The 27,218-nt window shown below is 42.3% G+C and overlaps 1 long non-coding RNA gene across 2 annotated transcripts in view; it reads right to left on the bottom strand.

The window, feature by feature from the left end:
- Nucleotides 1-17,522, bottom strand: part of LOC119857822 — a 55,261-nt gene extending 37,739 nt beyond the window's left edge. Inside the window, exons 1-3 of one of the 2 annotated variants that reach the window (XR_006282063.1) lie at nucleotides 17,267-17,522; nucleotides 12,276-12,317; nucleotides 10,343-10,613 (exon numbers count right to left, since the gene is read on the bottom strand). This is a non-coding gene — a long non-coding RNA (uncharacterized LOC119857822). Of the gene's footprint in view, nucleotides 1-5,004; nucleotides 5,087-10,342; nucleotides 10,614-12,275; nucleotides 12,318-17,266 lie in introns of those variants that run through there. The other variant, XR_006282064.1, reaches the window with a different exon arrangement.
- Between the last annotated feature and the right edge of the window lie 9,696 nt (nucleotides 17,523-27,218).

Raw genomic sequence — 27,218 nt, 5'->3', positions numbered from 1 at the left:
CTAGTGGGCTGATATGGAATTGGGGCTCCCAGGCTTCTCAGCAGCCTGCCAAGCATGAGGTTCTCAACTTTCCTGGCTTCTCTGCAGCTCACCTAAAGGAATGTTTCAGTGTTCCTGAAACTAAATGTTGAAGAATTCACTTCAATTTTTCCTGGTAGTTCTGGCTTTTACACCTGATTCAGGACATGTTTTTTCCCCAAAGCCTCAAAATTTTTCCACAGACATGAAATTTACTTTCCTGGCTAGCTCTAATTAAAACTGAAGATGAAGTATTAGATAGGTAGAATTCAATTTCTAATATGGCCAAAACGTCACAACTAGTATTTGTATTTTTCTACAAAGTACCATGCGCAAAAGAAATTCAGTAAGGACAAATACAAAATACACTTAGGAAGATACAATCAATTGCACACATGCAAAATGGGAAATGACTGAGCAGGAAGCAGTATTGCAGAAAGGGATCCAGAGGTTATAGTGGATCACAAGCTAAATATGAGTGAACAGTAACAAGAAGTTTCTGGCACCTTAAATACTAAGGGATTTAATTGGGCATAAGCTTTTGTGGGTAAAACACCACTTCTTTATTTGTGAATAGAAATAATTATAGTTAAAAATATGAATAAAATATTACATGCGCAATTTAAATACCAGTTTGTTGTTGTTAGAGGAAGGATCCTGGAGGGAAAAAAAAAAAAAAAAAGTCAAGCACATCTCATGGCTGTCATGTTTGCTCCAGCTATTTGTAAACCACACAAACAGCCAGCATTCTTAAAGGTTGATATCAAATATCATATTCCTACTAGTACTCTAGATATGTTGCAAATCTTCAAAGTGCAAAACTAACTTGAAAACATCATCTCAAAGACTTGCAAATGTTGCATACAAGAAAGAGAAAGTGCAACATCACAAACAATGCTGATTGCCATACATCAAAAACAGAGCACAGCAGGAGACGTCAATAGGGCATGTTGCATGAGAACTATTGCTGCAGAGAACAGGAACAAAGAAATTAATGGCACACATTCTAAAACATTTTTGAATTTTAAGTTTTTTTAAATTCAATTGTGTATTTTACTTAATTGGGCCCTAGTTTTAGGGGCTTTGTTTTGTTTTTGGTATCACAAGTGTGTCCTTACAAGACATTTAGATGATTGATTTCCTACATTTGCACATCCTGCCTTCAGAAATTTTTCAATTTGCACTCTGTGGTCAAATATTCTTAAGTTTAACCATGTTGGGCCAAGGAAGAAAACTCTTCATGATGTGAGCAGTTTATTTGTAGGGCCAAACAGCCTTAAGTATTTTTGTTATTGCTGTAATCCTTTCCAATAATATTGAAGAATGTATGCCAGAATTAGATAAAGTGATGCAGTTTTTCATGAATACCTCCCCCATATGTAGCATAGTTCAAAGCTGGAGTGAAAAGTTATTTTGAAGAAGCACCATACTTAAAGGACTAGGAGCTTGGAACTCCTGCATTTTAAATCATGGCTCTCCCACAGACTTGCTTTGTGATTTGGGGGCAAATCATTTAAAACTTCAGTTTCCCCATCTGAAAAACTGGGTAATATACTTGCTTTATCTCAAAGGACTACTATAAAGGATTAGTTAATGTTCATGCAGGCTGCTAAAATGTAAGTTACTCTGAGAATTATTAAGCTGAAGTCTTATTATTTTCAAAATAAATACTTCCAAAAGTGATTGATTACTATATTGGAGATAGCACTAGATTCCCAAAATGGATTAAAATGGTGGTTCCAAGCAATGGAGTAACTACATGCAGAAAATGCTTTGGTTCAAGGGCAGATGGACAAATCACACATTATAACCAATCCTTTGATGCTGTCTGGAAGACCAGCTACAGTTTCTATTGTGAAAAAGATAGAAGACTCAGATGTGACACTGTGATGTTCTTAGTGTATGATGTCTGACATAGGTAACAAAACAAAAAAAAAAGTAGGGAAGTGAAGTTATACGTAGCTCTAACATGCTTATTGAAATTGAGACTGTAGGAAATTTTAAGCAACAGAGATATTTGGTTTGAGTGACAGTGAGGCACATTTAGACCCTAAATGAGTGATCGGTTATGTGGTACAATTGAGAGACATAATTAAGGCAGTATCAAAAACTGACACAGATTAAGTTCAAAGTTTTCAATCACTTTATTAATAGTACCAGTGCTATATGTGTGCAGATGGTAAGTTTGCTTTCACATTAATAGACTGAATCTCCTTTGGAAAAAATAATCGAAGAAATTATGAAGTTCCTGCTGTGGACACAAGTTTGCCATATTTACTACATGATTTACAATTAGCTATACTGTCATTTGAAACAGAGGTGCCAAAACATAAAAATAAGATATGAAGTATTTAATCCTACTTGGCTCTGCCAACTAATTCCAAAATGAGATACTTGCAAAGTTTACCATCAGTACTCAAAACAGAAGACTTTCTCTATCTTGAATGTACAAATATTGACCTGTAAAGCCTTAAAGTTGAATTGTGTTTTAGGGATGAATACACACATATACTGGAAATAAACAACTCCATGTCCAGTTTAGCAATTAAGACAACCTAAACAAGTAAAGATGAACTCAGTTGAAAACCATTCAGATTAGGAGAGAACAGTCGGAACTCAAAGTGCAAGCAGAAAATGATACATCAAAGTGATAACCTGGTCTACATCAATAGAGGAATTATGCAGAGAAGAAGATTCACACTTCATATATACACACACACACACGAGGTTGACATGATTTAAATTAAGGAAATCTAGGAAGCCTGTGATCTCTTTAGCACTTGCATCAACCCAATTAATTCATGTGAATTTTAAAGCCATTCTGCAAAACTAATGCAGGAACCAAGCTAGCAGGAAAAATAGAAAATTCAGTAAGGAAATTGATTACTGACTATTGATACTAAACCAGATTTCTTGGTAACTCTGGAGCGCACACACATATGATAAAATTCCAAATTAAACATGTTGACAGAGTCCTGTCATACATTCAGATGGGAATAGCTAATACTTAGGGCTTATCTTCACTACTGGGTAAATTGGCTTAAGTTACACAACTCCAGCTACGTAACACAGCTGGAGTTGACGTAGCTTAGCTCGACTTACCCCAGTGTCTTCCCTATGCTGCGTCAATGGGAAATGCTCTCCAGTCGACTTGCCTTACTCTTCTTGGGGAGCTGGAGTAATGGAGTCAACTGGAGAATGCTCCTGTCGATTTAGCGAGTCTTCACTAGACCCGCTAAATCAACACCTGCTGCATTGATCTCTCTGTGTTATCACAGGGTGACACTGGTGCTTTAAGAGGGAGCAAAAGCAGTGCACCTGTGACTCATCAGGCAAGTGTCTTCTATTATCATCCTGCAAGTTATAAAATACAGGAGAAAAAAATTTCACCCCATTAAAGTTAGACTTTCATTAAGACTATTTACATATAGCTGCTGTCAGCAAAAGAATATACACCACATTGCTTAGAGAACAGGCTAATAGTTATAAAAGTATCAGAGGTTTCCAGCTGAATTCAGAACAGCAATCTAAGCTAATAATTTTCCTTATTGCGTGATGGTTACAATCAAGATGGAAAATAGAGAATCTTAAAATCTATCTGGAGTTAGACAGTTTGGTAACCTGCTATATGATAAAGCTCAGGATGTCCTCTTGAATTCAGAAATAAATTATTCCTGGGGGAATTCTGCGCCACTGCATGTGTGCAGAATTCATGTCCCCCACAGATTTCTTTGCTTCCCTGCAGAAAAATGACTCTCCGACAGGGAAGCTGCAGGAGCAGTCACCCACCACTCCCTAGCTGCGCAGATACATTGTCTCAGGCAGCCAGTGCAGAAGTAAATCACTGCAGTGCTGGAGACACTCCTAACCCGAGCTGGGATCAGCTGCTAGTGCCGTCTGAACTGGAGGCAGGAGAGGATGGGACTTCCTCTTCCCTTGCAAAGACTGGGTGGGGCTGTGTCAGACCCACCCTTAGTAACCTCCCCCAGCTGCAAGAAGCTCAACATCCCTCAGCCCAGGCACACCCTCGACCCACGCTGCTTCCCGCAGACCCCATTGGCCTGGAACGGTGAACCACGGCCAGTAGGAGCTGCGATCAGTCAAACGTGCGGACATTGCAAGTAAACAAACCGTCCCGACTCGCCAGCAAATTTCCCTGATGGGCCGCATGCCAAAGGTTGCTGATCCCTGGTCTAGATAATACTTAGTTCTGCCACAGTGCAGGGGAATGGACTAGATGACCTACCCAAGTCCCTTCTAGTCCTACATTTCTAGGATTACAAATTCATATCTAGGTTTCAGTCCACTGTCAGCCCTCTTTCAGTACTACTATTTCCTAGGCTTCTCTCTCTCATTGAACATTTGGGTTTCAGATTATTTCTCCCTGACACTTATTGAAGTTGAATCTCATTGTTATTTTCTACCAAGGCTTCTAATTTCTAGGGAGTTTGTTATTGTCCCTGTTTCAAAGCTATTATTCCTAAGATTTCCCAACACAGAATCAGCTGTTGGTGTCATTAATATGCTGTTTACTTCTTCCAGATGTGGCAGAGCTCTGACCTTGTCCCCATGGGTTCCGCGCTTCCAGGTGGTTTATGCTAGCTTCAGAGGCTCACTGCAACCCTCCACATAGCCCTTCTCTCTCTAGGGCCAAGGATACAGTCTATTGAGCCCTTTTCATCATAAGCCAGCAAGAGGGTTGGTGAGAGAACTTCCACAGTCTCTGTTGCTCCTACGGCCTCATACCAAAACAGTTTAGCCTCCTGTCCCGACAAGGGCCTGTTTTCCCCTCCCAGGAGGTGTTTCTGTAGTGGTGGGTTGGGGACAAACCCGGGCCTGCCCTCTACTCTGGATTCCAGCCCAGGGACCCTAATGGTAGCAGCTGTTGGCAGCCAACCTTTCACTGCCAGAGTTGCTACATTTCCCTGGGCCACTTCCCCACTTCCTGCTTCTCCCTTCTTTACCCGTACCTTAGGGCTCCCTTACCAATGACTTGAGAGTGTCTTCATTAACCATCCCTTCAGCTGCACTTCCTCTCCTCTGGCTCCCCTCTGCTTGACTGGAGTGAGCCCTTTCAAAGTATCAGAGGAGCCTTAAGTAGAGTCAGGTGGTCACATTATTTTAATGGCCTCACCTGACTCTTTGCAGGTTAACTGGTGTCAGGTGTTCTCATTAGCCCGGAGCAGCCCCTGCTCTGCTTAGTCAGGGAACAGAAAACCGTTAATCCAGTGGCCAGTATATCTGCCTTCGGCTACTCTGTTGTACCCAACTGGCCTGAGTCTATCACACAGATTAATGAGAATGTTAAACAAGATCAATCTTAACATGAATCTTCATGCTTTTCCCCCTGTGGAAACGGTCACTATCACTCATCATCATAATCCCTTATTTATGGTCTTCTAGCCAGCTGTCAATCAACTTTATTTAGAAAATAAATGTTAAATGGGATTGCTGCTAGTTCCGCCCCTCCCCCAATAATAATTTAAATTTCACTAACTTTTTTTCCCAGGTAGCAATGGTTCAGAAGTAGGGCTAATAAGGTGGTAAGATGAGAGAAATTAAAATAACGTGGCTACATTATTTTTCTGATGGCACAAAAATACAGTCAAATATTGTGAAGACTTGTATATACACATACAACTAATAAAGAATAAAATCACATCAAATTAGGGTGATGCAAGACATTTAGAAGTGCCAATTTCTTATACTTTTGCCTTATTAACTCTTACATTAAGCAAACAGGACAAACTAAATTATATACAGGCTAGTTTAAGAATGGTTCATTTTTTCACAAAACTAAGTATAATTTCATTCTCTGTCAGTCTTAACACTAGGAGTTGTATCATCTCTGATATTCAATTTAATACTTTCATCTAGTAGAATAAATACAGCAATTTCAAAGTTTCAAGACATCTAATGATTTAAGCTCAGCACTCCCCTTAGCTGTTCTCCTGGGTTCCTGATGTGCCCCAGGCCACTGTTCACTCTTACAGTTCTGATGGTGCATGCCTGCTGCTTTTCCTTCTCTGCCTAACTATGCCTCTTTCCTTCCAAAAATTGGCTCTTTAATTTTCTCCCTTCTTGTCTTTCCTTTCTCTCACTTCTTCCAGTTTCTGTCTCTGTATGTGTTCAGGGTAAGGTTTTCTTCCTATTTAACTTAAGTGCCATAGTTAATTGTTGTGTACAACTTTCTGAATTTCAAACAATACTTTCAAGGATTTTGGTTGATGCCGATTATTAAGTGAATATGAAGACTGTCAAATTCATAATTTGCAAAACACTACCAATAAAATCAAGACTATGTAATTCAAAAATAGTTGAACACGTATGTTATTTTAAGATAACGTGCTTACAGCTCTTTCATCAGGAAAGAATTTATTTATGTTTATTAATGTTCATAGTAAATGGGATTTTTTTTGTTAGTTATTCACACATCATCTTCCTTAAAGAGCTCTGCATTCCAGAAAACCTCCAGTCAAACATGGCGGGCTGCAGCTTTTTCCAGAGTTGGCCAGAGTCATTCCACACGTTGGTCAGAAGGGTAACCTAGGAGAAATGTAAAAGGTGGAGCTTGTTCCAGACCTGACTAACTCTCATGGAGAAATCCTTCTACAGCCCTCTCCCATTTAAGCTAGGCAAGCTCAAGCTCAAAGGACTATGTTGATAGTATCACCAGGCAAAACTGGTCCCTTTAACTCTACCCAGAAAAACAGGAAACCAGTGCAGATCATGTACTACGGCTGCTATAAACCTTGTATGGGGGAGCCACAGAAAATACTATAGCAACATCTGACTCAATCAAGTGACGTGTTGAAAGGCTTTGGAAAGACAACAACATTAACCTGCCATTCAGTGGCGAGAAGGGCAGCCATTATGATACCAAGTTGAGAAGCAGGTTAAAAAAAAGGGTGGGGGGAATCCCACTCATCTAGGTGTTTCTAATGGACCTATGACTATGGAACAGCTAAGATTTCTTGGGAGTGAAAGAAAAAGGATGAATGGGAAATTTAATTTGTGAAATAGTTTTCTAGGGAATTGCCATCAAGTATCCCCGAGCAGAATATTCACAAATCATCATCCTCTGCCTGTATTACTTGCATTGTCTGGGAGGCAGAGAAAGCAATTCTGCTGTAAAATCTTGACTATTACCATGGCAAAACAGCATTTTGGGATCAACAGCTGACAGAGTCCAAGAAGGGAAGGGGAACCAATAGACCCAGTCTCATGACGAATATGGAAATGATAGTTAACAACTAATAAGAAAAGGAGTACTTGTGGCACCTTAGAGACTAACAAATTTATTAGAGCATAAGCTTTCGTGAGCTACAGCTCACTTCATCGGATGCATTTGCATCGGAAATGCATCCGATGAAGTGAGCTGTAGCTCACGAAAGCTTATGCTCTAATAAATTTGTTAGTCTCTAAGGTGCCACAAGTACTCCTTTTCTTTTTGCGAATACAGACTAACACGGCTGCTACTCTGAAACCTGTTAACAACTAATGAAATCCTTCAAGTTGTTGTCATACTGATGAATTCCTCAAAGGAACCTCAGAATGGAGAATTTTCACAACCCAAAGTTCCCCCTTTTAATACTCCCCCATTGTCCTGCAAAATCTGAACACTGTAGTATAACTGGCTAAAGAGGTTTTCAGAAGGAAAGACAGCAAAAAAATCTTTAAAGATAGTGAGTTGGCCATCTAGACACACCGGAAAACCTGATAGCAATTCTTCGATTTCACAATTTGGAACAAGGGCCCTGCTGTAAGGCTGAACCCCCACTCTGTCACTCCGAGTGCAGAAAGTGGGGCCCCGCAAAGATTCTAAAAAATAATACTTGCCACTCCAGGCTTGTATTAAACTCCCAAGATTACAGCTTTTCTCTGACCTTGGCTTGGCAAACACTGCCACCACCCAACTACAAAAAAACAAAAAAACCCCACCCCTTGAACCCAGGAAGAAGCACTTGGGAATTCCTCCCTGTGGGGTATCCTCAAGGCCTTACACACACACTTCCCCAGGGAAGAGCTCAGAAAGAAAAAACAAAGGAAATTAGCTGTTGCCCCCAGCTAATCAAACAGCATATGCACAAACTTCTTAGGACACCAAAAATCCAATCCTGTTCTTAAAAAAGGTAAATTTTATTAAAAACGAAAAGAAAATACATCTGAAACTTAGGCTTTTGCTAGATTTTAAAAGAGCAATTCCAAAAACCAAGCACCCAAAATAGCTTTCTTGGGGGTTCAGCTTAAAGGTTATAAGCAAACAAAAGCATCTGGGGTTAGCACAGAGGAGTCCACAAGCCAATAAGAAATAAAATAACCCTTATCATGTCTTATTCCCTAATTTTATTTACATATCTGAGGCTCCAAATAAGTAGGTTCGAGGTATGAATTAATAATCTAATCATACCTGGTTTAAAGCTTCTTACAATATTACTGCTCGGTGTTCCTGCAGCCCAGAGAACAGACAAAAGGGAAAGTTTCTTTCCCAATTTTAAAAAGTTTTTCCTTCCCATTGGCTCTTTTGGTCAAGTGCCCACTCCTTTTCTTTTACCTGTGGGCTTGTTAACTCTTTAAAAGGTAAAGCAAGCAGAGAACAGACCAAGAGGTATTTTACAGCTAACTGGCTGGCTGGGTGTCCATCAAAGGGAGCTACTCACCACCCCCTTTCATGTATCACAACTGCTACCTTGCCCTTCCCTCAGTCTTAGCCTTTTTCCTGCTTTTTTACCCCTACACAGATAGCAATACATCACTAAATATTTATGCAGATCTACTCAGGCAATGGGAGGAGGAGGAGATTCAGCTAAAATATGGAAAGCTTGAATGCCACCAGTCACATTTGCATGCACGCATAGATGATTGACCCTGTAGAGTCAATCCCAAGCATTCATAAGTCAAGAGTCAGCCTCCATCACCAAGCCCTTTTTAAAAAAAAACAAAAACAAAAAAAAAACCCAACACCACACATGTTCTTTATTGGCCTGCTAGTATCAGAGGCTTATGTTTTATGTTTTCAGGCTTTTCTCCACTACCATGAGGGGTAGAATCTTTAATTAAAAAAAAAAAAAAAGGTGGAGATTCTTACATAATTCCCCAGCTTCTGAACTCCGTTTAAGAAAGTCACCAAATAATGTGATAACTTGAAAGTTGCAGGAATTGGTAACACTGTGAACCAAGCAACCTAAAATGAAATTGGAAGAGTAAGTAATCTAGTCAACATACTAATAAAAGCACCAAAAATGAAAAACAGAATAGAGATAAAAAGAGGATAACTCATCTTGGAAAGATGAGATTTTTATCAGCATATCAGCAAATGTCAATTTCACTGTACACACAAAAGAAGAAAAAATATTTCCAGCAATAATAATTGAAATTTACAGATAAGCGAAGAAAGAAAAATGCTGCTTGAGAACTTAAGAGTTCCACCTTAATGTGTATAATACACGTTGTAATGGTAGCATTATTGGAGCTGAAACACAGGGGCCATTTAAGTATGTGTGTGGGAAACTCCTCTCTTTTCTTCTTCCCACACCTCCCTCCCCAATCCCTGTGCTTCATGCCACAAGTTAAATTTTAGGAATGTCTACTGTCATTACATCATTGTCCGAAGCTCCCCAAAATTTCCCACCACTATGAACATTTTAAATTGATTAAAATCTAAAGAAAAACTTAAAAATAATTCTTTCCTGGGTATCTGCCTATATGCTCAGGGTTCAGCTGATTGCCATATTTGGGGTCAGGAAGTAATTTTCCTCCAGGGCAGATTGGAAGAGGCCCTGGGGGTTTTTCGCCTTCCTCTGTAGCATGGGTCACTTGCTGGAGGATTCTCTGCTCCTTGAAGTCTTCAAACCATGATTTGAGGACTTCAATAGCTCAGACATAGGTGAGAGGTTTATCGCAGGAGTGGGTGGGTGAGATTCTGTGGCCTGCATTGTGCAGAAGGTCAGACTAGATGATCCTAATGGTCTCTTCTGACCTTAATATCTATGAATTATATCAAATTCTGCCAACCCTAAAGATAACATAAATGTAAATAATGAAAAGAAAAATCTTATCTTCTGAGAACAATGAACAATGTGTGTACAACTTGTGTAAATACATGAGGACATACTCCGAGTTCCTCACTTGTTCACATACTTCATGAGTTATGCCTATTGAAGTCAGGCAGTATCAGACTTAGTGGTCAGAGCAGGAGTCAGCCCTAATGGTCAGTGCCAGGTATCAGAGCCAAAAGTCAGAACCAAAGTCAGAGTCTAAATCCCAGAGCCCAGGAATGGAGACTGAGGTCACAAATCCAAGCTGAGGATAAGAATCAGATTACCTGGAGTCAGGGAAGGCAGGAACAAGGCTGGGACAAAACTGGAATAAGACTGCATGCAGGGTAGTGTCTTGGCTGGAGCAGTGAAGGAGTGAGACAAACACAGGTAAACAGAATCTGCAGGCATATGTGTTGAGCAGCTGCTGATGTGCTGGGCTTAAGAGCAAACACTAGATTGCCTTAGCCAACCAGATGGGTACTTCTGTGGCCCCGCTGTGCTGATTGGCTGCCTGACAACTGGGCGGTGCAGCTGCAGGCCCTCATTCCTGGCAGGCTGCAACAAAAGCATATTCTTACTTTTGCAAATTTAGACCTGTCTCTTAGGCATTTATTATACAAAATGGATAAGCAAAAGCCATTTCCAATTGTATAATTATTTTAATGACTTCCTGATCTGAAATGTCAGTTGTTATATCTTCCTTCTCCTCTTGCTCCCAAAGAAATATATTGAAATACAAACCTTTCAGCTAAATTAAGATTAAAACAATTCAGCTATTTCCTTTCAGCATAACCCAAGGATTGGCACTGTACATTGACTTCTCCTCCATTACTAGAGACTGGGTTTTAGCAGATCAAATTTGCTTCTTTAAGCTTGTTTGCACAAAACCAATTAATTTTGAAGGAAATAAGATTTGTATTAGTCCATTTTTAAACAGAAGTACATCACCTATTATCACCTTATAGCACAGTATGTATAAACCTCACTGTAGCCTTCCACCTTTGAGAAGCCTTGCTTCTTTCTTTTAGCCTTTATTCATGTGTTGTTTCAACAGGGAAGCCACATTTTCAATTTCCTATTTATCTCAGCTAATGGGGTTTAATATCAAAACAATCTATAAGGACTCCATTAATCTTGTTATTAAATTCAGCTACATCCTGACATTCTGAATTTTGATTTATTAATTCAACAAAATCTCAATTTTCTGATTAAGAATCCTGCCCCACTTCCTTTCCAGAAGTGCTTTATTTTCTTTCCTTTTAACTAAGAGAGAGAGAGAGAGATCATTACATCTTGTGTTTTGATGCACATCCATAATCTTCAAATTCACTACAGGTGGAGCTAAGTGCTTGAGGTACAGCTACAGTGTTGCCCCTAACCCAACTCCTGTGACAGAGAAGTCTCCCAGCTTGAATTAAACAGCCTAGTATGGGTTGATTCTTGAGTGCTGCTGAATTCAAGTTAGTAATGCAGTGGGGATGTAGACAGGCTACAGCTCCAAATTAGCACAACTTATCAGGGCCTCAGGCTAATCCAATCACTGTGCAGTGTATGCCTTCACTGCACAGTTAACCTGGGCTTTTACCCAAGATTTTACCCAACTCTGAACTTTCTACATAGAAAAAGCCTTTGATCAGGGTTTGGAGGCAATTTAAATCTGAGTCTGTTTATCCAGCTGCGGGTATAGGTTAGAACTCAGCCTCTGGTTTAACTCAGACTGGAACCCCAGCTATTTTGCAGTGAGGAGACAAGCAAAATGCATGCCCTTCCCACAGTACCCTCCCCCTTCCAGAGGACAGACATTCTCCCACAGTTGACACAACTGATTGGGAAAAAATCCTACTGCATTTCAGCACAAACCCACATCCACACTGGTAAGTACAGAAACAGTGGAAACACAGTGGGGGCGAAGGGCTGCCGTGGGGACACTCACATGCAGCTAGGCTGACTGGGTTGACTGTAACTCGCCCAGACAACTATCTAATGCCATGCACAGATGAACTATTGGAGAAACTGGGACGGGCCCAGTTCATCTCTACCTTGGACTGAACCAAGGGGTACTGAAATGAATCCGCCATGGAAAGGTCAGCCCTCATCACACATGTCGGGCTGTATTAATTTAATGTGCTCCCTTTTGGGTTGCGGGATGCACCCGCCACCTTCCAAAAACTTGTAGATGGTCTCCTAGAGGGATTGAGAGAATATGTAGTCGCCTACCTTGACGATGTGGCCTTATTTTCAGATTCCTGGCCAGAACACCTGGAACATATACAAAAAGTCTTTGAGTGGATAAGGGAAGCAGGACTAACTGTTAAGGCTAAGAAGTGTCAAATAGACCTAAACAGAGTGACTTACCTTGGACACCAGGTGGGTCAGGAACTATCAATCCCCTACAGGCCAAAGTGGATGCTATCCAAAAGCGGCCTGTCCCAAAGTCAGAGAAACAGATCCAATCCTTCTTAGGCTTAGCCAGATATTACAGGCGATTTGTACCGCAATACAGCCAAATCACCACCCCACTGACAGACCTAACCAAAAAGAAATAGTCAAATACAGTTCAGTGGACTGAAGAGTGTCAGAAGGCCTTTAGAGTAGCAGCCGTGTTAGTCTGTATTCGCAAAAAGAAAAGGAGTACTTGTGGCACCTTAGAGACTAACAAATTTATTAGAGCATAAGCTTTCGTGAGCTACAGCTCACTTCATCGGATGCATTTGGTGGAAAAAAAAGAGGAGAGATTTATATACACACACACAGAGAACATGAAACAATGGGTTTATCATACACACTGTAAGGAGAGTGATCACTTAAGATAAGCCATCACCAACAGCAGGGGGGGGAAAGGAGCAAAACCTTTCATGGTGACAAGCAAGGTAGGCTAATTCCAGCAGTTAACAAGAATATCAGAGGAACAGTGGGGGGTGGGTGGGAGGGAGAAATACCATGGGGAAATAGTTTTACTTTGTGTAATGACTCATCCATTCCCAATCTCTATTCAAGCCTAAGTTAATTGTATCCAGTTTGCAAATTAATTCCAATTCAGCAGTCTCTCGTTGGAGTCTGTTTTTGAAGCTTTTTTGTTGAAGGATAGCCACTCTTAGGTCTGTGATCGAGTGACCAGAGAGATTGAAGTGTTCTTCAGTTTTGAATGTTATAATTCTTGACGTCTGATTTGTGTCCATTCATTATTTTACGTAGAGACTGTCCAGTTTGGCCAATGTACATGGCAGAGGGGCATTGCTGGCACATGATGGCATATATCACATTGGTAGATGCGCAGGTGAACGAGCCTCTGATAGTGTGGCTGATGTGATTAGGCCCTATGATGGTATCCCCTGAATAGATATGTGGACAGAGTTGGCAACAGGCTTTGTTGCAAGGATAGGTTCCTGGGTTAGTGGTTCTGTTGCCTTTAACCAGCTTAAAGCGACACTCATGTCTGACCTTGTGCTAAGGGTCCCATACTTTGATAAACTGTTCCTAGTAACCACAGATGCGTCCCAGCGTGGCGTGGGAGCAGTCTTAATGCAGGAAGGACTGAATCAAGAGTTCCATGCTGTCGGGTTTCTCAGCAAGAAGCTGTCTGAGGGAAAGCCACTGGTCAATCAGTGAAAAGGAATGTTACGCCATTGTCTATGCTCTGGAAAAGCTACGCCCATATGTTTGGGGACGGCGTTTCCACCTGAAAACCGACCATGCTGCTCTACAGTGGCTTCATACTGCCAAAGGAAATAACAAAAAATTTATTCAGTGGAGTTTAGCTCTCCCAGATTTTGATTTCGATATCCAACACATTTCAGGAACTTCAAACAAAGTGCTGATTTATTCTCCCATGAAAGTTTCCCAGAATCAACTAGTCCAAATTGTCCGTAAGATGTGGAAAATATCGTTAGTCCTTTATACAGTTAGTAGTATATTTAGAGATGCATGTGTCTTATTAACTCTGTTTTCTCCTAGAGCCCTAGGAAGAAATCACAGCCAGTGTTTCACCTTATCTGTGATTTTATTTATAAAAATAAAGGGAAGGGTAACCACCTTTCTGTATACAGTTGTCAAGGTTCCTTCCCCACTCTGATCTCTAGGGTACAGATGTGGGGACCGCATGAAAGACCCCCTAAGCTTATTCTTACCAGCTTAGGTTAAAAACTTCCTCAAGGTACAAACTTTGCCTTGTCCTTGAACAGTATGCTGCCACCACCAAGGGTGTTAAACAAAGAACAGGGAAAGAGCCCACTTGGAGACGTCTTCCCCCAAAATATCCCCCTCAAGCCCTACACCCCCTTTCCTGGGGAAGGCTTGATAAAAATCCTCACCAATTTGCATAGGTGAACACAGACCCAAACCCTTGGATCTTAAGAACAATGAAAAAGCAATCAGGTTCTTAAAAGAAGAATTTTAATTAAAGAAAAAGTAAAAGAATCACCTCTGTAAAATCAGGATGGTAACTACCTTACAGGGTAATCAGATTCAAAACATGGAGAATCCCTCTAAGCAAAACCTTAAGTTACAAAAAGACACGAAAACAGGAATATACATTCCATTCAGCACAGCTATTTTACCAGCCATTAAACATAAGAAAATCTAACGCATTTCTAGCTAGATTAAGCTAGAATAAGAATAAGATTAGGGGGTCTTTCATGTGGTCCCCACATCTGTACCCTAGAGTTCAGAGTGGAGAAGGAACCTTGACAACTCACATGCAGCTATGCAGACTGGGTTGCCAAACACTTGGGTTAACTCTGCACTGAAGACATACCATGTTTAGAAGGAGTGTAGTCACAAAGTATGTCTTCTCTCACTCAAGCTAGGCCAACTAAAGTAGAGTAACTCAAGTTAACTGTTGCAATGAAGACAAGCTCTTAAACAATGTAACCCTTTCCCATATACATTTGGAATTATGTGATGCTGGCTATGTTCCTAAAATTCTCCAAGTTTTCTTTCCACTGGAACCATTATAAACATAAGAGTTAATAGACACAGGAACTAATGAGACTGCAATGATCAGTTTTTGTGAGAAAAGAAAAACACTCACGTGTTTTGGAATAGCCTTCCAAGGGAAGCAGTGGGGGCAAAAGATCTATCTGGCTTTAAGATTAAACTAGATTTGTTCATGGAGGAGATGGTATGATGGGATAATATGATTTTGGCAATTAAATGATCTTTAAATATTCACGGTAAATAGGCCCAATGGCCTGTGATGGGATGTTAGATGGGGTGGGATCCGAGTTACTACAGAGAATTCTTTCCTCAGTATCTGGCTGGTGAATCTTGCCCATATACTCAGGGTTCAGCTGATTGCCATATTTGGGGTCGGGAAGGAATTTTCCTCCAGGGCAGATTGGAAGAGGCCCTGGAGGTTTTTTGCCTTCCTCTGTAGCACGGGGCATGAGTCACTTGCTGGAGGATTCTCTGCTCCTTGAAGTCTTTAAACCACGATTTGAGGACTTCAATAGCTCAGACATAGGTGAGAAGTTTATCGCAGGAGTGGGTGGGTGAGATTCTGTGGCCTGCATTGTGCAGGAGGTCAGATTACATGATCATAATGGCCCCTTCTGACTTTAATATCTATAAATCTATGTGAATAGTTATGGCATTTTGCCATAACTAATTAATACAGTTTCCTAAAAATTCATCAACAAGACTACAAGACTCAGAGGCTGAGGACCCACAGCTTTCATTTCCTCTGGTTGGTATTGAGCATGCCCAGTTGCTTCAGAAAATCAGGACTAAGGAATCACAAGCAGGGCACCCAGAATATAAGGCACACATAGCTAGGGGCCACCTAAACCAAAATTTTCTTTAGTGACTTTTCCAGTACTCTAGCCAGGGCTGGCGGCACCACCTATAATTAAGGTTGCCCAACACCTCCCATTATAAATCCCTGTTTTCAGTTGCTTATAAGGGAAGGGAAGACAGATCACATGAGGAGCCAGGAAAGGAGAATTGAGACTGACTGGGAAAGAAGCCTGGGATTGGGATGAGAAGCCTTTGGGGCACAAACTAGGCCTGTGTAAGTAAGGGAAATGGGACAAAGAGCCACAGATGGGATAGAGACAGGGACACGCTGGAGGGGATGGAGTAAAAGCAGTCAAGGCCCAGGGGGAACAGTCTTTGCCCACTAGAGCATAGTACCCACCAGAGCTGGAATGGAACCAAAGATCGGAGTCTCATCATTCCACTGCTGTCAGCAAAGCATTCTCAGTGAGGGCAGAATCTTGAGAGATTTTTAATGATTGCAATGCATCCTGCAAATGGTGATTTTTGACAATGTAGTACTCGGCCACATCACAATGGATTTTCATGGGGAAAACATAAGACATCTCTCTCACCCCAGGACTACCTTCTGCCAAATTTCAGAGTACTGCTGAAAACCCTAGAGATGTTAAATTTCTTTTTTAAAATGGCTTGAAGTCTTTAAACTGGAACTTATTTGTAAACTTTAATAGAGGAGATGCTACTGTTCCCCTTATAATACCAAGCCAAGGCTCTTTACTTTTTTCTATCCTAGGTTAGTGATCTATTGCCCTGACTGCTCATCTGGCTCTGCCAATTCTTGTCCTTCTTCTTAATATAAAGTAGTAAGAGTTCTGTTGGCTTCTGCACTTGAGGAAGTTGGAATTTCCTTCAAACTTACTAGCATGCTTGACAGGGATTTCTTGTAGACGCACTCTTCAGTGACAGTCTAATGGGCATATTAAGGCTTGGGATGGAGATTGAGACAACCAGGCAAATGATTATACATCTCTGAGCTCCAAGAAGCTGGTTCATGAGATTTTTCAGACTCCATGATCACAGTTCATTGCAGCTTTAGCAGGGAGAGCAGTTTGTTTGAATGAACATTGAGTTAAAATTAATTTAGTTTTTTTAGCTTCATAGAGTACGCTGACATTTTTCAAAGTGTGTGTGCTTGCACACCCAATGTGGGTATACAAATCCCCCAATGTACATGCACATACTTGTGTGTGTAACACAACCCTGAATTAAAGCATAGGAATTGGGAGATTTGTGCACCTAAATGGTGTCAATGCAAAAAACACCTTTTGAAAGTTTTAAGCTTTATCTTAAGGAAGTGAGAGAAGCAGCAGTTAAATTCTTAGAAAATAAAGAAGATGATCACATGTAATAATGAACCTTTTATGATAAAAGTTAAAGGTGTGTATGGGGGGGTGAGACTCCCTAGATCCCCCTACGTCCCACTGTCCTTAATTTACCTTCTATTCCCCCAGTGGCCTCGTTTGGGGGAGGGGAGTTCTCTGCGGCGCACCCTGTCTGGAAGAGGGGTGGTTCTTCTTCCTCCCTTCCCGTTGCAAGAGAGGAGAGTCTTGGTGGAACAGGGGTCAACCTCTCAGACAGCCCATGGATAGGGCTTCATGAGATCTTCTATTGCCCCTTCATGGGGTTTGCCTCCCAACCCTCTTCCTATCAGCTAGGGCAGCTCTGGAAGCTATGTGTTCAATGGCTCTCTCTTCCTTGACTGGCTTGCCTCTGTTACCAGCTGACTCTGTATGGAACAGCCTTCTTTCTAGTCATCATCCCTTCCCTGTTTAAACCCTGCCTCCTCCAGGAGGAACAAGCTGTGCAGCTGCACCTCATTAGCTCAGCACCGGCCCAGAGGAGCTCATCAGACTCCTCCATGCCAGGGGGAGGGCATGCCCCTTCACAAGGGTGATGCATATAAACACACACACTTGCTTTAGGTTGTGCAGTTTGACAAATTTAAGTTTCACTATGCCCCTTGTGAGGGAAGCACAATACCTATTTTTACAGGTGAGTCAGAAAAGTTGAGATCACAATAAGGCAGTGGCAGACTCTTCATAGGACCCAAGAATTCTGATTTCCAGTCTCCCAAAGGAAGACATAGAAGATCTACTGTAACACTAACAGAAATGGCATTTTTGTTGTAGATATGCAAAACTGATCACTTATCAAGAGGATACATTTGTAGTCACAGTCCCTGAAATCATAACATGCTAAAACCTCAAGTAAAATTTTGCACCGGTTAACCTGTTATAGTAAACTTGGGGGTGGAGTGGCTAGAGGGTAGACATAAGCAAGAAACCAAGAAGAAAGAATGCATTAAAATCCTATTTTAGAGCATATTATAGGCACAGTTATTTGTCAGATATTTTTCAGCTTCTCCTGTGTTTACAGCCACTCTTGTAGCATATTAAGTATATGAAAATTTACAATATATACAATTCATGTCTATGTATCAGGTACTATCTGCCATTTGGGGCAGAAGAGTATGTTGGAAGAAGATGGGGAGCTTGATACCTGGTCAATTTCCATACACAAAAATTCAAAATCCTTTCAAGTACTATGCATGTCCTGAAGTTTTCTTCCTCTTCCCTGTTTCCATGTGAAAGACCTACTCAAAGCCATCGGACAAAAGAATGAAACAGACTTGACAGCATATTTTATAATATGTACAAAATAAACAAGTTGAAAAAATACAAAACATTTTCTATAATCTGTTTTCAGTTATAGTAATCTTAGATGTTATATGCAACACTAAGTAGCATTTTTAAGTCAATGCGTGAAAGCTTTCCATCTCATGATAGATTGATGTTCCTGCCAGAGCAACCAGAACACGTACTTAATAATTGTAGGCCTGATCCAAAGTCCACTGAAGTCAATCCAAAGTCCACTGGAGAGTCTTTCCACTGAATTAAATAGATTTTTAATCAGGCTCTGTATAAAATATTCTTCTTCACTAAAAAAAGGCAGTGGGGAAAATTCAAGTCTTTCTAAGTCATGAATAAATGAAGCTGTTAGCTAAAATGTATTTGACCTTGAGCTAGGATAGATGGATGATGTCTCTCATTCCTTTTGGGACTATATATTTTAAATTTGTAATTGGCTACACAAACTTCTCTCATTTAGTAAACATACTTTCCTTGAAGGCTGTACATTGGAGATGAAAGGTAGTTATTTGCATATCTACACCGGCAATTAACAGAGATTTAAGTAGCATATTCCTTAAAACTGTTGCCTGGGGGTAGAATGCGTTATTCCAAACAGCAGAATAATTTTGCTCATCAGACCTGTTATCAGTGCATTAGCTCTAACTGCACCTGCTGCTACTGATCATTTTGTACTGTGGTAGATTACAAGGCAAATGAAGGTATTGAGTGCAAGGGAAAGCATTGAAAAGGGATTTGTATTCCTATATTGGCTGAAACAAGTGTCCAACTCCAGAAGGAGATTTTAAAACATCAAAAGGGGTTTTTACTAAATAGATTTTACAGCAGAAAAAAGGATTTTGATTAGAATCTTAAAATAGGCAGTACCAAAAAACGTTGCTTAAGGGTTTCCAACACAGTTTTACCCTCGGCTAAGTTCAGAAGCAACTTAGGTTTTCACATAAATTTGTTCTTCTTGAGGTTCCAAACTCAAGGGATATTCTGGGTAATTTTAGGAGATCTTATGTATAAACCTTGATCCCAGAACTCCCCTTTTAAAAGAAACCTTGTTCCTTTTATGTTTTTACATGCAAAACAAGAAGCACCTGAAAGCCTCTTGCAACCCAAGGCTCAGGACAGCGTATGAGCCCCCACCCAAATTAGGTCTGGTTTGCAACATCCATTGGCTTTACACTATGGCATCCCTGAAAGTCCAGTCAGTTGTAGCTGCTCTTCACTTTATTTTTCCTCCTAGCCTCTACTCAGAGTGGAACGTATACAGACAAGGTACCCTAAGTTTTGAAACCGAAAATAAGGAAAATAATTGAGTGAATTGGCTAATGCTTTTAGATGGAAGTAAATTAAGAAAAAGATGAGACTTGGATATGACAACAAAAGTGATTGAACCCTAGACATTACTAACTTCCAGGACAATAAAAGTGGGCAGGGCTAGCCTTCAACATGAGCAACCAGTTAGTGCTCTGTGTTTTTACAGAACCTGAAGCAGCTTCCAACTGCTTAACATCCCTGCTGGGCAGTGGGACTGGAAACAAAAGGCACCTTGAAGTACGCTCCTGTTCCTCCAGAAATTTGGAGATTACAGGAACTATGGGTATGTCTATTCTGCAGCTGGGAACAAGCCTCCCAGTCCAGATAAACAGACTCACACTATTGGGGTTGAACCAGCATGCTAAAAATAGCAGTGTGGAGATTGTTGCTTGGGATCTCACACCTAGTGCGTCGGCACTCGCACTAGTGTGGCTCAAACTAAACTCCCAAAATAGCAATGTGCACATGGCAAGTCTGTCTAGCCTGAAGATAATGGAAAACAATTAAATAAGCATTCAGATAGGCCTTCTGAAAACCTTTACAAAACATCAAATATTGTCAGGTTTCAGAGTAGCAGCCGAGTTAGTCTGTATTCACAAAAAGAAAAGCAGTACTTGTGGCACCTTAGAGACTAACAAATTTATTAGATCATAAGCTTTCGTGAGCTACAGTGACCTTACAGGCTTGTAAAGTAGAGTGATTTTAGCCCTCCACTGGAGGACCCAAAAGGGATCAAATTACAAAGATTTGTATAAAATGCTGCCTGATGCGGTGGAGCTTCTAAGCTTCTACCAAAACATTCTAATTAGGTAACTCTGTACTTCCCCCAAACCTCGCATCAATTCTGCCATCCCCATATCTCCCCCTTGCTCCTCTGCTCATCTTGCAGCTCTAGGGGTTTTTCATCCTCATCTTCTGGGTGTAATAGGGCAGCCAAAATGGGGTCCTTTTCATAGGTCTGGGGTGATAACTTCAGGATTACTCACCCCCAACTTTTCCTTCCCAGGACTGGGGGCAGCAGGAGGAGGGTAGTTCTGTAGGATACAGAGAGGAGCAGAAAACAGACTGAACCATTTTTCGGGGGTGGGGGGGGGAACAGATCTACCCTTATCTATGTAGCTCACGAAAGCTTATGCTCAAATAAATCTGTTAGTTTCTAAGGTGCCACAAGTACTCTTTTTCTTTTTGCGAATACAGACTAACACGGCTGCTACTCTGAAACCTTACCTATGGGGCTCTTTCTGCTTTTTCCTCTCCACCCGGCTTGTGAATATGAAATTGGCTGCTCTCCCTCCTTCCCCAGAAAGGGCTGTAGACTCCCAGGGCTGGGGGCAAATTGGTCAGCTGTCTCCTGCAGTGACCCTGATTGGCAGCTCTTCGTTGGAGTTGAGAAAGTCAGTCAATCCCAATGTGGTGGTGTTTCCCCTCAGCTGGGCTGAAATCTATGAGGAGGCTAAAAGCTCATTACTCTGATCAGCCTGCAAGAGTTGGCCTTAGTGTGAGTACAGTCCATGTGTTGTGTATTTCAGTCTTTCTAGACAGGTTTCAGAGTAGCAGCCGTGTTAGTCTGTATTAGCCAGGGTTCTGAGTTATAATAGTATGTTTGCTTCTTTTTTTGCTTTAAGGTGTTCTTTATTTTTATTTTTTTGGGGGGGGGAGTATATGCCTGTAAATCTTCTAGAAAAAGTCCCTCAGGTGAGCATAGTGGGAATTAATAAACCCTGCCTTGATAGTTAAATTGTAATTTTACAATCTTATTTAGATTGTTTGGGGTTGGGGGGGGGGAGCAGGGACTGTCTTTTTGTTCTGTGTTTGTACAGCAGCAAGCACAATAGGGTTCAGAATCATGACAGAACCTCCTAGGTGCTAATAACAAATAATAAGTGCTCCCTGGGACAAGAGAATCATTGGGTTTTTTTCATACTTTCTTCCCCTCTTGCTCTTCCTGACAGTTTAATAAGTTCTTATTGTTTTGTAAAATTGGAAAAGAAAGATAGTATGTATAAATTCCAAGCCATGTTGGCAGAAACCAAAAGTTACAACCTGGTTTAAAAAAAAAACAACCCACAAAAAGCAACCCTTACACAAACAAACAAATCCCTGTACTTAGAGGCAATTGAAAAGAAAAGCCTCACCAAGTCTATTAGCCAAGAATATTTAGCCATCTATTAAAATATTCATTATGGCCCCAATTGCAATGGACTGCAGGTACTCCATGTGAGGACCAGGCTGCATCCACCCACAGTCAAGGGCAGGATCAGGACCTACAACACTTTCTTGGCTGACTAGAGTACAATTTCTTATCATGTGTATAATTAAATCATAGAATCATAGAATCATAGAATATCAGGGTTGGAAGGGACCCCAGAAGGTCATCTAGTCCAACCCCCTGCTCAAAGCAGGACCAAGTCCCAGTTAAATCATCCCAGCCAGGGCTTTGTCAAGCCTGACCTTAAAAACCTCTAAGGAAGGAGATTCTACCACCTCCCTAGGTAACGCATTCCAGTGTTTCACCACCCTCTTAGTGAAAAAGTTTTTCCTAATATCCAATCTAAACCTCCCCCATTGCAACTTGAGACCATTACTCCTCGTTCTGTCATCTGCTACCATTGAGAACAGTCTAGAGCCATCCTCTTTGAAACCCCCTTTCAGGTAGTTGAAAGCAGCTATCAAATCCCCCCTCATTCTTCTCTTCTGCAGACTAAACAATCCCAGCTCCCTCAGCCTCTCCTCATAAGTCATGTGCTCTAGACCCCTAATCATTTTCGTTGCCCTTCGTTGTACTCTTTCCAATTTATCCACATCCTTCCTGTAGTGTGGGGCCCAAAACTGGACACAGTACTCCAGATGAGGCCTCACCAGTGTCGAATAGAGGGGAACGATCACGTCCCTCGATCTGCTCGCTATGCCCCTACTTATACATCCCAAAATGCCATTGGCCTTCTTGGCAACAAGGGCACACTGCTGACTCATATCCAGCTTCTCGTCCACTGTCACCCCTAGGTCCTTTTCCGCAGAACTGCTGCCGAGCCATTCGGTCCCTAGTCTGTAGCGGTGCATTGGATTCTTCCATCCTAAGTGCAGGACCCTGCACTTATCCTTATTGAACCTCATTAGATTTCTTTTGGCCCAATCCTCCAATTTGTCTAGGTCCTTCTGTATCCTATCCCTCCCCTCCAGCGTATCTACCACTCCTCCCAGTTTAGTATCATCCGCAAATTTGCTGAGAGTGCAATCCACACCATCCTCCAGATCATTTATGAAGATATTGAACAAAACGGGCCCCAGGACCGACCCCTGGGGCACTCCACTTGACACCGGCTGCCAACTAGACATGGAGCCATTGATCACTACCCGTTGAGCCCGACAATCTAGCCAGCTTTCTACCCACCTTATAGTGCATTCATCCAGCCCATACTTCCTTAACTTGCTGACAAGAATGCTGTGGGAGACCGTGTCAAAAGCTTTGCTAAAGTCAAGAAACAATACATCCACTGCTTTCCCTTCATCCACAGAACCAGTAATCTCATCATAAAAGGCGATTAGATTAGTCAGGCATGACCTTCCCTTGGTGAATCCATGCTGACTGTTCCTGATCACTTTCCTCTCCTCTAAGTGCTTCAGGATTGATTCTTTGAGGACCTGCTCCATGATTTTTCCAGGGACTGAGGTGAGGCTGACTGGCCTGTAGTTCCCAGGATCCTCCTTCTTCCCTTTTTTAAAGATGGGCACTACATTAGCCTTTTTCCAGTCATCCGGGACTTCCCCCATTCGCCACGAGTTTTCAAAGATAATGGCCAAGGGCTCTGCAATCACAGCCGCCAATTCCTTCAGCACTCTCGGATGCAATTCGTCCGGCCCCATGGACTTGTGCACGTCCAGCTTTTCTAAATAGTCCCTAACCACCTCTATCTCTACAGAGGGCTGGCCATCTCTTCCCCATTTTGTGTTGCCCAGCACAGCAGTCTGGGAGCTGACCTTGTTAGTGAAAACAGAGGCAAAAAAAGCATTGAGTACATTAGCTTTTTCCACATCCTCTGTCACTAGCTTGCCTCCCTCATTCAGTAAGGGGCCCACACTTTCCTTGGCTTTCTTCTTGTTGCCAACATACCTGAAGAAACCCTTCTTGTTACTCTTGACATCTCTTGCTAGCTGCAGCTCCAGGTGCGATTTGGCCCTCCTGATATCTTTCCTACATGCCCGAGCAATATTTTTATACTCTTCCCTGGTCATATGTCCAACCTTCCACTTCTTGTAAGCTTCTTTTTTATGTTTAAGATCCGCTAGGATTTCACCATTAAGCCAAGCTGGTCGCCTGCCATATTTACTATTCTTTCGACTCATCGGGATGGTTTGTCCCTGTAACCTCAACAGGGATTCCTTGAAATACAGCCAGCTCTCCTGGACTCCCTTCCCTTTCATGTTAGTCCCCCAGGGGATCCTGGCCATCTGTTCCCTGAGGGAGTCAAAGTCTGCTTTCCTGAAGTCCAGGGTCCGTATCCTGCTGCTTACCTTTCTTCCCTGCGTCAGGATCCTGAACTCAACCAACTCATGGTCACTGCCTCCCAGATTCCCATCCACTTTTGCTTCCCCCACTAATTCTACCCGGTTTGTGAGCAGCAGGTCAAGAAAAGCGCTCCCCCTAGTTGGCTCCCCTAGCACTTGCACCAGGAAATTGTCCCCTACGCTTTCCAAAAACTTCCTGGATTGTCTATGCACCGCTGTATTGCTCTCCCAGCAGATATCAGGAAAATTAAAGTCACCCATGAGAATCAGGGCATGCGATCTAGTAGCTTCCGTGAGTTGCCGGAAGAAAGCCTCATCCACCTCATCCCCCTGGTCCGGTGGTCTATAGCAGACTCCCACCATGACATCACTCTTGTTGCACACACTTCTAAACTTAATCCAGAGACACTCAGGTTTTTCCACAGTTTCGTACCGGAGCTCTGAGCAGTCATACTGCTCCCTTACATACAGTGCTACTCCCCCACCTTTTCTGCCCTGCCTGTCCTTCCTGAACAGTTTATAACCATCCATGACTGTACTCCAGTCATGTGAGTTATCCCACCAAGTCTCTGTTATTCCAATCACGTCATAATTCCTTGACATCACCAGGACCTCCAGTTCTCCCTGCTTGTTTCCAAGGCTTTGTGCATTTGTATATAAGCACTTGAGATAACCTGTTGATCGCCCCTCATTCCCAGTATGAGGCAGGAGCCCTCCCCTCTCAGACATTCCTGCCTGTGCTTCCTCCCGGTATCCCGCTTTCCCACTTACCTCAGGGCTTTGGTCTCCTTCCCCCGGTGAACCTAGTTTAAAGCCCTCCTCACTAGGTTAGCCAGCCTGCTGGCAAAGATGTTCTTCCCTCTCTTCGTAAGATGGAGCCCGTCTCTGCCCAGCACTCCTCCTTCATGGAACACCATCCATGGTCAAAGAATCCAAAGCCTTCTCTCCGACACCACCTGCGTAGCCATTCGTTGACCTCCACGATTCGACGGTCCCTACCCAGGCCTTTTCCTTCTACGGGGAGGATGGACGAGAACACCACTTGCGCCTCCAACTCCTTTATCCTTCTTCCCAGAGCCACGTAGTCCGCAGTGATCCGCTCAAGGTCATTCTTGGCAGTATCATTGGTGCCCACGTGGAGAAGCAGGAAGGGGTAGCGATCCGAGGGCTTGATGAGTCTCGGCAGTCTCTCCGTCACATCACGAATCTTAGCCCCTGGCAAGCAGCAGACTTCTCGGTTTTCCCGGTCAGGGCGGCAGATAGATGACTCAGTCCCCCGGAGGAGAGAGTCCCCGACCACCACCACCCGCCTTCTCCTCTTGGGAGTGGTGGTCGTGGAACCCCCAACCTCAGGACATCGCATCTCATGCCTCCCAACCAGCGGGGTCTCCTTCTGCTTTCTCCCCCCAGACATATCATCTGGTCCACTCTCCGCAATGGTACCTGTGGAGAGAACATGAAAGCGGTTAGTTACCTGTGTCTGTGTTACTGGAACCCGGACATTCCGCTTACCTCTTCTGGAGGTCACATGTTGCCAAGCTTCTTCACTGGCCTCTTGGCTCCTCTGTGCCACCTGCTCTATATCTTTAGAGCTTTGTGCCCCTAGAAGGCTATCCTGAGTTTGGTCCAGAAAATCCTCAGTCTCTCGTATACAACGCAGGGTCGTTACCTGTTGCTCCAGACCTTCAATCTTCTCTTCCAATATGGAGACCAGCTTGCACTTTGTACAGACAAAGTCGCTTCTGTCCTGTGGAAGAAAGACAAACATGGCACATCCAGTGCAGGTCACAACAGCTGAAACCCCCCCTTCCATATCACCTACCTACTATGAGCTTCCTCAGAGACGTTGGCAAGATGTAAGCCTCACTGGGCTCACTCCAGGCGAACTCCCAGGCAAACTCCTGCTGTGAGCTGCTCTGCTGTCCCCGCTGGTTCGCTGCCGCTCAGCTAGTTCGCGAGGCTCTGGCTATTTTTAAACAGCCAGGCTTCCCTGACGCAAACACACAGACACCCTAATGCCCGCCCCCTGCAGGCTAGCAGCCAATCAGACACTCACTCAGGCTCTCTCCCTCTTGGTATGTTTTAATCTGCCTCCATATTATGTTGAACTCATGATATCCCATGATCCAAAGTAAATACATTGCTCTAAACTAGTAGTATGGGTGTATGGAAAGTCAGACCAAAAGATGTTTCCCCCTTGACCAGCTATAGGAGATGACAAGGCCAGCCTATGAGTCGGTGCTAGTGTGGCATGTAGAGCAGCAAGAGGCTGTTTCCTTTGCTTATATTTAATGTCAGCCCTGTCCATATATTTATTTCTTATTATATCTTTACTAATATAATATCTGTAGGTTCTCCATGTTTGTTTACGTACTGCATAATCTGAAGACTATGACCCTCATCCTGCAAGTAGTCCTGTGCAGGTAGACCCTTGTTCTCTTCAGGGGCTCTCTATGGATGTGCAAGAGAGAGAATGCATAGATCTGCTTGCAGCCTCTGTTGGGGACCCAATAGCTGTTGTGAGAGTGATTGGTTGTCTGAATACACAGGTATCTAGTTACACAAGTTGAATCAAATACAACATTGAAAGATAATATAGCAAGCTGAAATGGAAACGATGTAACACTTCTTGCTTGATAAATTTCAGGGGGAAATGAATTAATGAACAGCTGTTATCCTACTGTATAACCTCAAAACATAAAATACAGCGCTTTTTTATGCTAATTTTATTTCAGATTTTTAATTCCCTAGTTTTTTTAAAGTGTTTAGTTGCTCTGTGTGCAATGGTAAATAAGGATCAATACCTGGTGTAATTCCCCTTGACCTCTGTTTTAAATTTTGAGAAACATTGTTTCACAACTTTGTAGTGCTTAGCATCTCTTGGAAGATTTGAGTAAGGGCTTTGACTTCAAATTACAGGAAGGTA

Source organism: Dermochelys coriacea, chromosome 6 (assembly GCF_009764565.3).
Source record: "Dermochelys coriacea isolate rDerCor1 chromosome 6, rDerCor1.pri.v4, whole genome shotgun sequence".
NCBI lineage: Eukaryota > Metazoa > Chordata > Testudines > Dermochelyidae > Dermochelys > Dermochelys coriacea.
This window is presented reverse-complemented; position numbering and strand designations above follow the sequence as displayed.